Source organism: Chiloscyllium punctatum, chromosome 47 (genome assembly GCF_047496795.1).
Source record: "Chiloscyllium punctatum isolate Juve2018m chromosome 47, sChiPun1.3, whole genome shotgun sequence".
NCBI lineage: Eukaryota > Metazoa > Chordata > Chondrichthyes > Orectolobiformes > Hemiscylliidae > Chiloscyllium > Chiloscyllium punctatum.
The window spans coordinates 55330814-55344135 of record NC_092785.1 but is presented as its reverse complement, the minus strand read 5'-3'; the positions used below and the strand labels follow the sequence as shown (position 1 = coordinate 55344135).

The window sequence follows — 13322 nt, the reverse complement described above, 5'->3', positions numbered from 1 at the left end:
ACGCTTTGGAGTGATTGAGAAGATCTTCCTACCCATTGGTCAGGATGGAGACAACGTGTCCATCGTTAGGCATTAGCCTTTCACACCCATGTCTTATTGATGAGGCAGAGCGGCAGCACGGAATGAAAGAATATAAAGTAATTCTTGTTCCCCATATCTCACTGACCCTTGGATCATTTTCTCCAATGTGTCAAAGAACTGCTGTGTTCAGTCACATAAGATCTCAAGTTGGAATCTCCTAGAAACCCACAGATTTCCCTCTGAGTTGACTGCTGATGTCCTCTAGGGTAATATGTACAGTAATCCTGGGCCACAAGGAGGGGATGATGTGAGTTTCTAACTTGAACTGATAGTGACAGATTTTATAAACTTGTATTACGGGATATTACAGGTGGACATTCAGATGGTAATCTCAGTAAATATTCTGCTAAACTCTGATTGAATTACTCAGTACATCAGGATCTGGATATTCGCATTGTGTGTGTGAGTATTGTGTTCCAGATCAATCCAATTTGCTGCTTAAAAATTCTCCTTTGAATCATCGCATTCTCTCAAAAGGTCTCCCCAAACCTTCAATGTGTCATGTAATCCTTTTATGATGACCTGATGAGTGTAAGGTTTATTATTCGAATGTGTAATTTTTGTATAAGGATGTCTCAGAGAGGGAGCAGAATATTCTTAAAGGGGAGAATAACCATTTTGAGGGGAGGCTGTTGTTTATCGCTGTCAATGACATAGGGATAGAAGAGTTCACATTATTGGATCACTGGAATCTCTTGTGGGGTAGAATTGCCCTCCATCAGAAGGATGGATTGTACCTGCACTGGAAGGGAACAGTTTCTCGTGCTATTCAGGAGGCATTAAACCAGTGAAGGAACGTGGGTAAACCCAGAGAGAGAGTGAGCGAAGAGCTAAGTATGACGCTGGTACAGTTCAGACATCAAACAGTCAAGGCAGACAAGGGCAAGGAACAGAATGAGCAGTTACACTGCATATGTTTCAATGCAGGGGGCAGAGGAGCTCAGGGTATGGTTTTGAACATCGCACTGGAATATTATAGCAATTACAGAGGCATAACTTAATGATGGATAGGACCAGCAGCTTAATGTTCCAGTGTATAGATGCTATAGCAAAGATATAAAGGGGGCAACAGAGCAGGGGGATAACATTACAGCTGGGCTTCAAGAGGGTATTCCTGGGAGTACATCCAGGCAGAACTGAGAAATAAGAAAGGGATGATCTCCTTATTGGGATGGTACTATTGACCGCCCTCCCACTTCCCCAATCGTCAGCAGGGAGTTGAGAAGCAAATTTACTAAGAGATCACTTATCTGTAAGAATAGTATGGTTGTGTACAAGACTTGACCTTCTTTGTTGTTCATTCACAGGATGAGGGTATCACTGACTGGGCCCAAAGGGCAGTAAAGAGTTATCTACATTGCTGTGGCTCTGGAGTCACATGTAGGCCAGACCAGGTAAGGATGGCAGATTCCTTCCCTGAAGGATATTAGCGAATCTGATGAGGTTTTTTTTCGGAATAATCAACAATGTATTCGTGGTCTTTAATAGATTCTTAATTCCAAATTTTTATTGAACTCACATTCCACTGACTGCCGTGACGGGATCCAAACCCTGGACCCCAGAACGTTATCTGGGTGTCTGGATTATCCATCTAGTGATAATCTCACTCGGCCATTTGGCAGGGTGAGTGACTGAGGTATCCATGGGGCAGCACATCAGCACCAAAGATCCCATGGTCTCTGCGGAAGATAGAAAGGGCTGAGGAGGGAGATATATCCCTGGTGGTGGGGTCTGACTGTAGGTAGCAGACATAGCAGAGGTTAATGGAGATTAGTGGGTGGCAGGTGAGGACCGGGGGATTACATTCTTATTGTGGTTGGAGGGGTTGGGGGGGGGGGGAAGGCAGAGGTACAGGAAGTGGAGGATATGCGTTGGAGTGCATTGTTGATCAAGTGGGAGGGAAATGCGGTCCTTGAAAGAGGAAACCTTTCTGGGATGTCCTGGAGTGGAATTGCTTCTCCTGGGAGCAGATATGGCAGGGACAGAGGAATTGGGAGTACAGGATCACGTTTTTACAGGAATATCCTCGAGGGTAATCAGGAGAGCAAAAAGGGGACTTGAAATATCTCTAGGAAATAGTTTAAGGAGAATACAAAGAGTTTCTACAAATACTTTAAGCATAAAATAATAACCAGACAGAGAATAGGACCCCTTAAAGATCAACAAGGCCATTTATGGAACAACAGGATGTGGAAGAAATACTATGCTCTTCTATTCTACAGAGTTTGGAGAAATAAGTAGTGATAACTTGAAAAGTGTCTATGTTACAGAGGAGGAAGTACTGGATGTCTTAAACAGTAGCAAGGTGGATAAATCCCTGGGACCTGATCAGGTGTATCCCAGAAATTTGTAGAAAGCTAGGAAGGTGTTGGCAGTGCCCCTCCCTGAGGTATTTATATCATTGTTTGTGACAGATGAGGTGCTGGAAGATGGGTGCCATTATTTAAAAAAGGTGGTAAGGAAAGGCCAGGGAACAAGAGAACAGTCAACCTAACGTCAGTGGTCGGTAAGTTGTTGGAAGGGATTCTGAGAGACAGTATTTACATGTATTTGGAAAGACGAGGATTGATTAGGGATAGTTAACATGGCTTTGTGTGTGGGAAATTCTCTCTCTCTAACTTGATTGAGTTATTTTGGAGATGTGACAAAGGTGATTGATGAAGGCAGACTGTGGACGTTGTCTATATTGACACTGAACCATGTTCCACAAAGCAGACTGGTTAGCAAGGTTAGATAACATGATATGTTCGGTGAACTAGCCATTTGGATGCAAAACTGGCTTGAAGGTAGGAGGCAGAGGGTGGTGATGGAGGGTTGCTTTGTGGACTGGAGGCCTGTGAGCAGCATTGTCCTGCTGGAATGGATATTGGGTCCTTAAATAAATGACTTGGATGTGAATATATGAGATATGGTATGTGGGTTTACAGAAGTTGGAGGTGTAGTGGACAATGAAGAAGGTTAGTTCAGAATGCAACAGTATCTTGACCAGATGGGCCATTGGAGCGAGGAATGGCAGACTGGGTTCAATTTAGACAAATGTAAGCTGTTGGATTTTGGAAAGGCAAATCAGAGCATGACTTGTACACTTAATGGTAAAGTCCTTGGGAATGTTGCTGAACATAGAGACCATGGAGTGCAGGTTCATTATTCCTTGAAAGTAGAGTCGCAGGTAGACAGACGAGTGAAGGTGGTGTTTGACATGCTTATATTTATTGGTCAATGCATTGAGTTCAGAAGCTGGGACATCAAATTGTGGTTGGACAGGACATTGATTAAGCCATTTCAGGAATTATGTTTTAAGTTCGAAATTCCCTGTTTTGGAAAGGATGTAGTGAATCTTGAAAGAGTTCAGACAAGATTTACAAAGACTTTGCAAGGGTTGGAGGATTTGGGCTACAAGGAGAGGCTGAATAGGCCAGGGTTAATTTCCCTGGAGAGTCAAAGACTGAGAGGTGACTTCATGGAGATTTATAAAATCATGAGGGGCATGGATAAGGTGAACAACCAGGGTGTTTTCCTCCCCAATTAGGTGGGTTCAAAACAAGATCACATTGGCTTACGTTGAGAGGGCAAAGATTAAAAACGGATCCAAGGGGCAAAGTTTTCAAGCTGTGTGTGGTGTATGTGTGGAATGAGCTGCCAGATGAAGTAGTGGATGCTGATACAATTACAACATTGAAAGGCATCCGATTGGGTACATGAATAGGAGGAGTTTCCAATGATACAGACCAATAACTGGCAAATGGGGCTCTGTTTGTTGAGGATTCCGAGTTGTCATGGACAAATTGGACCAAAGGTTTGTTTCTGTGCTGTACATCTCTATGACACTAATAAATGAAAATAAGATGTGTTCCTCTTTTGTGGAGAGCTAGTAGAAGCACAGATCATTGTTCTTGGAGCTGAGAAGGTTAAGCAGTGATTTTGACCAGGTGCAAATTTGTTTCTAGGATATCTAATCTGCAGAGAGAGGGGAATTGTTAACAATGTCGCAATCTTAGTAGCTATTTTCAGGTAATTGGCAAATAATGTGAATATGCTGGACACAGACTCAGCAGTTATTCATAAACATATTTAGAATTTTACTTTTTAAGGGAAGATTTGGGGGGCTATGGGCAAATAGGAAGGGAATTGGGACAGATTTGCAGCATCTCCAGAGGGAGAGGGTACATCCCAAATGGGCTGAATAGCCCCAGCCCCTGTGCTCTGTGATACTGCCCCATTGACTGTGAATGTTGAAGCTCATCCCAGGGCAGAGAGAGGGAGGATCCCACCACTCACCTCACAATGGGCCCTGATGATTGATGTCAGCGCAGGCCAATAGGGGGCAGAGGGCAGTACTGGAGGACCAGGTCGTACCAGTTTGTCCTCTAACCAATCGGAGTGAATGAGGGCATCCTCAAGGCTGGAACTAAAGAAAGGCACATATCGCAGAGATCTGAGAAACTGGAGGACATGAGATAGGGAGCATTCTGTGGCTGGTGAGGAATTATATAAATAAGGAAGAGTTGTGAGGCTGGATGAAGTGACAGTGATCGGGAGAGTTGAGGATGGAGGAATTTAGAGTTAGTGAGGATTAGAGTCCTAATGTTATACAGCAAGGAAACAGGCCCTGTGGTCCAACCAGTCCATGCCGACCATAATTCCAAACTGAACTAATTGTACCTGCCTCCGCTTGGTCCACATCCATCCAAATATTTCCTAGTTATGTACTTATCTGAAGGTCTTTTAAATATTGTAATTGTATTCACAGCTACCACTTCCTCTGGAAGTTCATTTCACACGTATAATTTTTTTTAAAACCCTAATGTCTTTTCTCAAATCTTTCTCATTTCTTCTCAAAATGAATGCACCCGAGTTTTGAATCTCACTCTTCCCCCAGCTATTCACCTTATCTACACTCTTTCTGATTTTGTAAACCTCTAATAAGGTCACCCCTCAACCTCGTGCACGCCAGTGAAAAAAATTCCCAGCCTATCCAGCCTCTCCTTGGAACACAATCCCTCCATTCATGGAAACATCCTGGTAAATCTCTTCTGAACCTGCTCCAATTTAATAACATCCTTCCTATAACAGCACAACCAGAACTGGACAGAGTATTCCAGGAGAGGCCTCCCCAACGTCCTGTACATCCTCAACATATAGTCCCAACTCCTGGACTCAAAGGTCTGAACGATGAAGGTAAGTTTGCTAAGCACCTTCTTAACCACCCTGTCCACATGTAACACACACTTCAAAGACCTGAAGCCCTCGGTCTCTTTGTTCCCATATCACTACTCAAGGCTCTACTTTTATTGAGTGTAAGTCCTGCCCTCGTTTGTTTTGTCAGGATGTTATATTTTGCATTTATTCCAATCCAAACCATTTTTGAGTATAAAGGCAGTGGGAGTATAATTAAGAGGGAAATCAGGAGGCGAAAAAGGGGACGTGAGATAGCTTTGGCGAATAGGGTTAAGGATAATCCAAAGGGCTTTTGTAAATACATGAGGAACAAAAGGCTAACTAGGAAGAAAATAGAGACCCTCAAAGATCAGCAAGGCAGCCATTGTGTGGAGCTGCAGGCGATGGGCGAGATAGGAAACAAGTATTTTGCATCAGTGTTTACTGTGAAGAAGTACATGGGAGATATAGAATGTGGGGAAATAAATGGTGACATCTTGAAAAATGTCCATATTACAGAGGAGGAGGTGGTGCTCAATGAGCAGCTAAGGAGCTGGTGCAGGGGAAAAGGATTCACGTTTTTTGGATCATTGTGATCTCCTCTGAAGTAGAGTTGACCTGCATAAGAAGGATGGATGGTACCTGAATTGGAAGGTGTCTAATATCTAGGCAGGGAGACTGGCTGGTGATACTCGGGAGGCATTAAACCAGTGAGGGAGTGGGTGTCAACCCAAGAAGATAGTGAGAATAGAGGTATGTCTGAGGCTGGTACAGTTCAGAAGTCAAATAATCAAGGCAGGCAAGGGCAAGGCACAAAATGAAGTCGGACTGAGCAGTTGCACTGCATTTACTTCAATAGAAGAGGCCTGACAGGGAAGGCAGATGAGCTCAGGGTGTGGTTTTGAACATGGCACTGGGATATTATAGCAATTACAGAGGCATCACTCAGGGATGGATAGGACTGCCAGCTTAATGTTCCAGGGTATAGATGCTATAGGAAGAATAGAAAGGGGGACAAGAGAGGAGGGGAGTGGCATTTTTGATTCGGGATAGCATCATGTTTTTGCTTAGGGAAGATATTCCTGGGAGTACGCCCAGTGAAGTTTTTTAGGTGGAACTAGAAAGTAAGAAAGGGATGATCACCTTATTGGGATTTTCTGCAAGGATTTCGTCCGGGTGCTCTGGTTCCCTCCCACGGTCCAAAGATGTGCAGGTTGGGTGGATTATCCAGGTTGAATTGCCCACAGTGTTCAGGGATGTGTAGGTTGGCTGGCCCTGGGAAATGCAATGTTACAGGGGGAGGTTAGGAGGCTCTCCAGGTCAGTATCAATGTGATGGGCTGAATGACCTACTTCCACACTGTTGGGAGTCTCTAATAATTCTACTAGTTTTAAAATAGTTACAGAAAACAATATACAAGATCTAAACGTTAAGGTTCTGAATTGGACAAAGGCCAATTTTGATGGCACAAGGCAAGAACGTTCATCTGGCCCCTCAAGCCTGCTCTGCCATTCAATAAGATCAGGGCTGATCTTTTCATGGCCTCAGCTCCACATTCCCGATCTCTCACCACTACCCTTAATTATTTTCCTGTTCACAAATCTACATTTTGCCATAAAGGCATTCAAGTTGATAACGTCAAATGCTGCACTCGGCAGGGAATTCCACAGATGCACAACCCTTTAGCTGAAGAAAGCTCCTCCTGAACTCAGAATAAATCTGCTCCCCCTTATTTTGAGGTAATACTCTGTAGTTTGACCCGCCCCCAGTGGAAATAGCCTCCCTGCTTCTGTCTTATCTGCTCCCTTCATAATTTTATTGTTTCCTCTCCAACCTCCCATTCTTCTAAATTACAATGACTATAGAACCAGTTTTCTCAATCTCTCCACATACACCAACCCACAACTCCCAACTCAAACTAGTGAACCTCCTCTTTACTCCCTCCAGTGTCAGTACATACTTTCTGAAGTAAGGAGACCAAACCTGTACACAGTACTCCAGGTGTGGCCTCCCCTGTAGAGTTGCAGCATAACCATCCCTCTAGCAATGAAGGACAATATTCCCTTCACTGCCATAATTACCTGCTGCACCTGCAAACCAACTTCCTGTGATTCATGCACAAGGACACCCAGCTCCCTCTGCACAGCAGCATGCTGCACGTTTTCACCATTTCATCCTCAGTTTGCTGTGAGTCCGACCAAAATGGATGACCTCACATATCCCAACATTGAACTCCATCTGCCAGATCCTTACCCACTCACTTAACCTATCTGTATCCCTGTGCAGACTGACAGTGGCCTCTGCAGACATTGCTCGACCTCATCTTTGTATCAAATATGAACTCTGACACCGTACACTTGGTCCTCAACTCCAAAACATTTGTGTAAATTGCAAACAGTTGTTGTGCCAACATTAATCCAAACACCCGTTTATTCCCATTCTTTATTTTTTGTTGGTTAACCGATCCAGTATCAATGATAATACATTACCCACAATGCCATGCATTTTTACCTTATTCAGCAGCCTTTTGTGTGGCAACTTGTCGAATACCTTCTGGAAATCCATGTACACCACATCCACCGAGTCCACCTTGTCCAACGCACTCGTCGTATCCTCAAATACTTCCAGTAAATGCGTTAAACGTGACCTGCCTTTCATGAACCCATGCTGTGCCTGCTCAATGAGACAATTTCTACCCAGATATCTCACCACTACTTCCTTGAGAGATTCAAGCATTTTCCCCACTACAGAAGTTAAGCTAACGGGTCCTTTTTGATAGATAGTGGCACCACATTTGCAGCTTCCAGTCTGTCAAAACCATCCCAGAATCCAATAAATGTTAGTGAATTATCACGAGGTGTATTTGTTACTCCCCACCCCACCTTCTCCCCCCACCCCCACCCCCACCATCTAGTGAATTATCACGAGGTGTATTTGTTACTCCCCACCCCCCCTTCCCCCCAACCCCCCACCATCTCTTTTAGTCCCTGGGATGCATTCCATCAGAGCCTGGATACCCATCTACCTTTAGGCTGTTGTTATCTTTCCCAACATTACCTCTTTACTGAGAATGATTGCTTCTGTCTCCTCATCTGCCATTGCCTCCATAGGCCTGCGACAATGAGAGTACACAGACAGTATGTTCCTGTTAAAGCCAAGGCTGGTAGGTGTAGAGAATGCTGCCTGACGAAAGATATTGTGGGCCTGGTCAAGAAAATGAAGGAGGTATATGGCAGGTACAGAGAGCTGTGTTTGTGTGAATCCCTAGAGGAGTATAGGGGCAGTAGGAGTATACTCGAGGTAAACCAGGAGGGCAAAAAGGGGACATGAGATAGCTTTAGGAAATAGGCTTAAGGAGAATCCAGAGTGATTGTACAAATACACTAAGGACAAACGAGTAACCAGGCAGAGAATAGGTACCCGCAAAAATCATCAAGGCTGTCTGTGGAACAGCAGGAGGTGAGAGCAATTCTGTTTGAGCGGAGAGGTTTTACAAACAAAATGTGCACGTCGGAAAACACAAATTTGAACGTCCCAGTCTCGTTTTTTCAGTAAACGGGGAATTGCCTCAGTGTGGCTGCAGGCATGAGTGCGCGCCGCCATCTTTATTCGGGGAAAGAATTCTCTGTACACGTGTGGAGCCACCATCTTTGTAGGGGGCAAGGTGCAGCCAGGTGCATGTGCAGCCTCTCTCTGGTACAGAGTCATTGGGCAGGATTTACACAGAGCACATTCAAACTCAGAGAAATGGATGTTTATTTCTGGATTTTTTTCGTTATTCATTTAAATAATTTGGTATCGTAAATGAGTTTACAGGTCATACAAAATTGGTGGGGTGTGGATAATGAAGAAGGTTACCTCAGATTACAATAAGATATTGATCAGATGGGGTTTAATTTAGGTAAATGTGATGTGCTGCATTTTGGAAAAGCAAATCAGGGCAGGACTTGTACACTGAATGGCAAGGCCCTGAAGACGTTTGCGCAACAAAGAGAGCTTGGACTGCAGGTTCATAGTCCTTGCAAGTCAAGTTGCAGGCAGATAGGATGATGAAGAAGGTGTTCAGTGTATTTTCTTTTATTGGTTAGAGCATTGAGTATAGGATGTGGGAGGTCATGTTGCTGTACAGGACATTCGTTAGGCCACTTTTGGAATATTGTGTGCAATTCCGGCCTGCCTCCTATCAGAAGGGTGCTGTGAAACTTGAAAGGTTTCAAAAAAGACTTACAAGGATGTTGTTAGGGTTGGAGGATTTGAGCTACAGGGTGAGGCATAAAGTACAAAGATGCTCCGGTGTTAGAATCATGAAAGTGTTGGCCCCTTAACAGCGCATCAATGAATATTCATGGGCTATGCATATACCTACATGAACACAGGCCACTCACAATATGAACACCTATCTCCCTCTCTCTGCCTACATTCCTTGTCTATGTGCCCTTTCCTGCTTCCCTTGTAACATTGTGGGTCTGATTACCCTCCCTGTACTGCAGCTATTCCCCTGTGTTTCTGTGTTTGCCTCAGCTCTCATGGCCCAATTCAGAGTGTGGTTAGAATTATCTCCCACTGAGAGTCCCATGTTTATAATTACAGTTAAATAGGGTCCCATGTCATCTTTTAAATGCATCAAACCGATTTCATCATCACAGGTTGGGGTTTGGTAATCCCCCGTGGTCCTTACACACCTCAGGCTTCCTCTCTGTATGATCCTCGATATCACCCTTTTGTCTCTGAGTCACCAAAGTTATTTTAGCCCATTCAGCCTGTCCCCTCCCCAGTGTGTCCCTGTAATATCTGTAAATGCCTGGAGCCACTGATCGGCTGTGCATTGGGGGAACCGACTCTCCCCCTCACCCTCTTATTGCAGGGACAGATTCTGCTGTACACGTCAGGGCATCTTGGGCTGAGGGAGGGTCCGTACATCATTTTCGGTGAGACTGTGTACATATACTAATTCATCCATATTGTCCCAATAAGGCCCATTATTACCAATTCTCTGTCAGGCTGGGTGTTCATTCACCAACATCTGTCGTTCAGCTGGATAAACGGTTCAGGTTTCGTTTCTGTCAGTTCCCCTTGTTGCTCCCTACTGTCTGTCCAAGTTTGAGCTTTGATGCACAGTGGAGCCATAGACAGGGCCTTCTGGGTCTTATAGGGCGGTCGGTCATCCCACCCATTGTCGTCCCTCTGTCCATACGTGGCTGCTTCACCATCTAACCCGTTCCAGTCAGTGTCACCATCCTCACTGCCTTCTGAGGAGAGCGGGGCACTAGGTACCTCCCCCACTGTAACTACCACCTGGCCCTTTGGCTTTAAGGCCTCACGTCTGAGAGCCACCACCTTCACTTGTTCCTGTTTCCCATAATAATGTAACACATCCTGTCATTCCTGGAATAAAACAGAGCAAAATGTAAATTTGGTTTGACTTGGAATATTAATAATTTGACATTCACTTTGACATATCTATAGAGGTGAGAATTGTACTGTGATTATTTAAGTGAATTTAACATGATCATACAATGAATATAACTCTGATAATCAACGACAATGAATGAACTGAATAATATGTGATTATTTGTACCAGTTCTTGCATTGAAAATTCAATTTTATTTTAATGCTTGTCACCCATTACACCGTGGGCATTGTTATTAGGGAATAAAGTAATGGAAGGATATCAGAGAAAATAAATAGACTTTAATTTTAGCTTCACTGCAATAATGAACCAAAACAATATTTGGAAATATGGTTAAACTACATAACAAAGTTTCCAGTGTCATTATTGACATGAAAACTATTTTAGTTTGCAAGTTGTTTTGCTCTAAGAATAATTGGAAATGAATTGTGATTATGAATTGACCATTTAAAATATATTTTGAAGAGAATAGTCAGATATATTTTTTGGAGGAAACTTAGGAAAGGAAATAAATATGTATGCATTGGTATTAATAGTTTTAAAATGTTTGGAAGTTGACTAGAATTATTTAATCGAGAGAGGCTGCGTGATTATTAAGACTAATTCACCTTTTTCATTTCATTGTTGGTTTCCCTAGAATCTGTTGTGGTGTAATCTGTTGTGGTGTAAGCTCTTGTGTGCAATGGACTGTCACTAATAGCTTAATTAACCTGCGAGCCTCAGATCAGGTTTCCTTTGTCTGTAAGTCAGTCTGTAAGTGCGCGACACACCTGCTTTTCTGAAGGGAAACAGAGACTCTTTTCAAAGGAAATAAGTGGCAGTTCTCACTGAGAATGATTTCTACCACACACCATAAGCAGGGAAGTGTTTTTCTGAAGAATTTCATTGTCTATCTACAAACTGATGGTGTGTTTGTCATATACCTGTGTTTGTCAGTTTGTGGAGGATTCAGCACCTTTGTTTTGAGCTAGTTTTATACAAGTAGTTGGTTCATTCTGTCTTTGCCAAGAATGTTGTTTACTTTCCCCTTTTACTGTGATTCTGCAGGTTAGAATATTCTGAGAGTCAGTAATATTCAATAACTGAACATTGAATGATTTTGACTCTAACAGAGCAGTCGCCTTGTTTTCAGCTAATTATTCACTTTCCATTTCCTGGTTGTGTTGAATGTTACAGAAACAGGCTCTGAGCAATGTTTCCATTCACTTGTGTTGGAGTCACTGACAGCCACGTGGTCAGTCAGTTTCAGGCTGATGGATCAGTTTCTCTGTCCTATTAGATGGTGGTCACTTGCTCAGTTTCCGATGGCTCACCTCAGTGTCAGTCCATCAGCTGCTGAAACCCTCCATCCAGCATTTGTTCCCTCTCACAGTGACTACTCCAACACAGTCCCAGCTTGTCTCCCACATTCACCTCCACATCCTCATGATCACCTCAGATTCTACTGTCTGTGTCCTTAAAGCAAGTCACGTAAGACATCTCCCTCCATTTTAACCTCATCGACATTATGTTCAGAAATATGATTTCAAAATTTGGTTCACTGCTTTTAAACCTACCCATGCCTTCACCCTGTCCTCCCAGTGTAGTTCCACACCTCCCTGAGGGAGCTGCACTTATCCAATTCCAGCTGCATGAGAGTTTCTTGTTTTCATCTCCTCCCTGTTGGTGGCTTTAGTTTCAGCTGCTTTGAACCTAAACTTGGTAATTCTCTTCCCCCAATCCCTTCAACTCTCCTCCATTCTATCAGCACTCCTTTATTTAATCCAGTTTGATCAAGGTTTTGGTTTCCACCCGTAAAACTGTCCCTTTGTAGCTCGGTAACAGCCTCGTGTTATCATTGCTGAACTGTTAATCCAGAGACCCAGCGAATATTCTGGGGACCCTGATTCAAATCGCATTACAGCAAATGTGGACCTTGAATTTAATAATCATCTAAACTTATGGGTCTGTTGATGACCATGAAACTATTATTGATTGTCAGGAAAAACCCATCTGTGTCACTGATGTCCTTTAGGGAAGGAATCTGCCATCCTTACCTGGTCTGGCCTGCATGTGACTCCTGACCCACAGCAATATTGTTAACTCTTAAATGCTCTCTGGGTAATAAATGTTGCCCTAGCCAGTGGCGCCTACATCCAGTGAATGAATTTTAAACAAAGCTCTCAGTCTGGGATCATGTGAGAAAGAAGCAGAAGGTGACCATTATGCCCCTTGAGCCTGCTCCACCATTCAAGAAGACCAAGCCTGATCTGTTCGTGATTTTTATTCCATCTTGCCCCAATGCCCCTTAACACGAATCTATCAACCGGTGTCTTAAAAATACTCAGTGAATCCACCTTCTGGGGCAGAGTTCCAAAGTTGCACAGCCTTCTGAGAGGAAACAAATTTCATTATCTATGTCCTGAAAGGGTGAAGCCAATTTTAAAGCAGTTCCCTCTAGTTCAGGAATGACCCACAAGAGGAAATATCCTTTCCACATCCACCTTATCAAACCATGCAGGATCTTATATACTTCAGTCATGTCACCCCTCACTCCAACTGAAACAAAACCAGCCTGTCCAACCAACCCACATTTTATTTCTGTCATGCCGGTATGAGTGGGGTTGAAATGTTGTCTAATCTTTATTATGCAGTGAATGTGTTGCTTCACTGTGTGGGTTTCAAGAATCAACAT

General features: G+C 43.4%; 1 long non-coding RNA gene across 3 annotated transcripts in view; it reads left to right on the top strand.

Moving 5' to 3' along the window:
- The window catches only part of LOC140468632 (uncharacterized), a 642185-nt gene that overhangs the window by 16608 nt on the left and 612255 nt on the right, over nt 1-13322 (top strand). The window contains exons 4-5 of one of the 3 annotated variants that reach the window (XR_011955755.1): nt 1389-1475; nt 5155-5259. The exons of 1 other annotated variant lie outside the window; for it this stretch is intronic. This is a non-coding gene — a long non-coding RNA (uncharacterized lncRNA). The remainder of the gene's footprint in view (nt 1-1388; nt 1476-5154; nt 5260-13322) is intronic. One more of the 3 variants, XR_011955756.1, reaches the window with a different exon arrangement.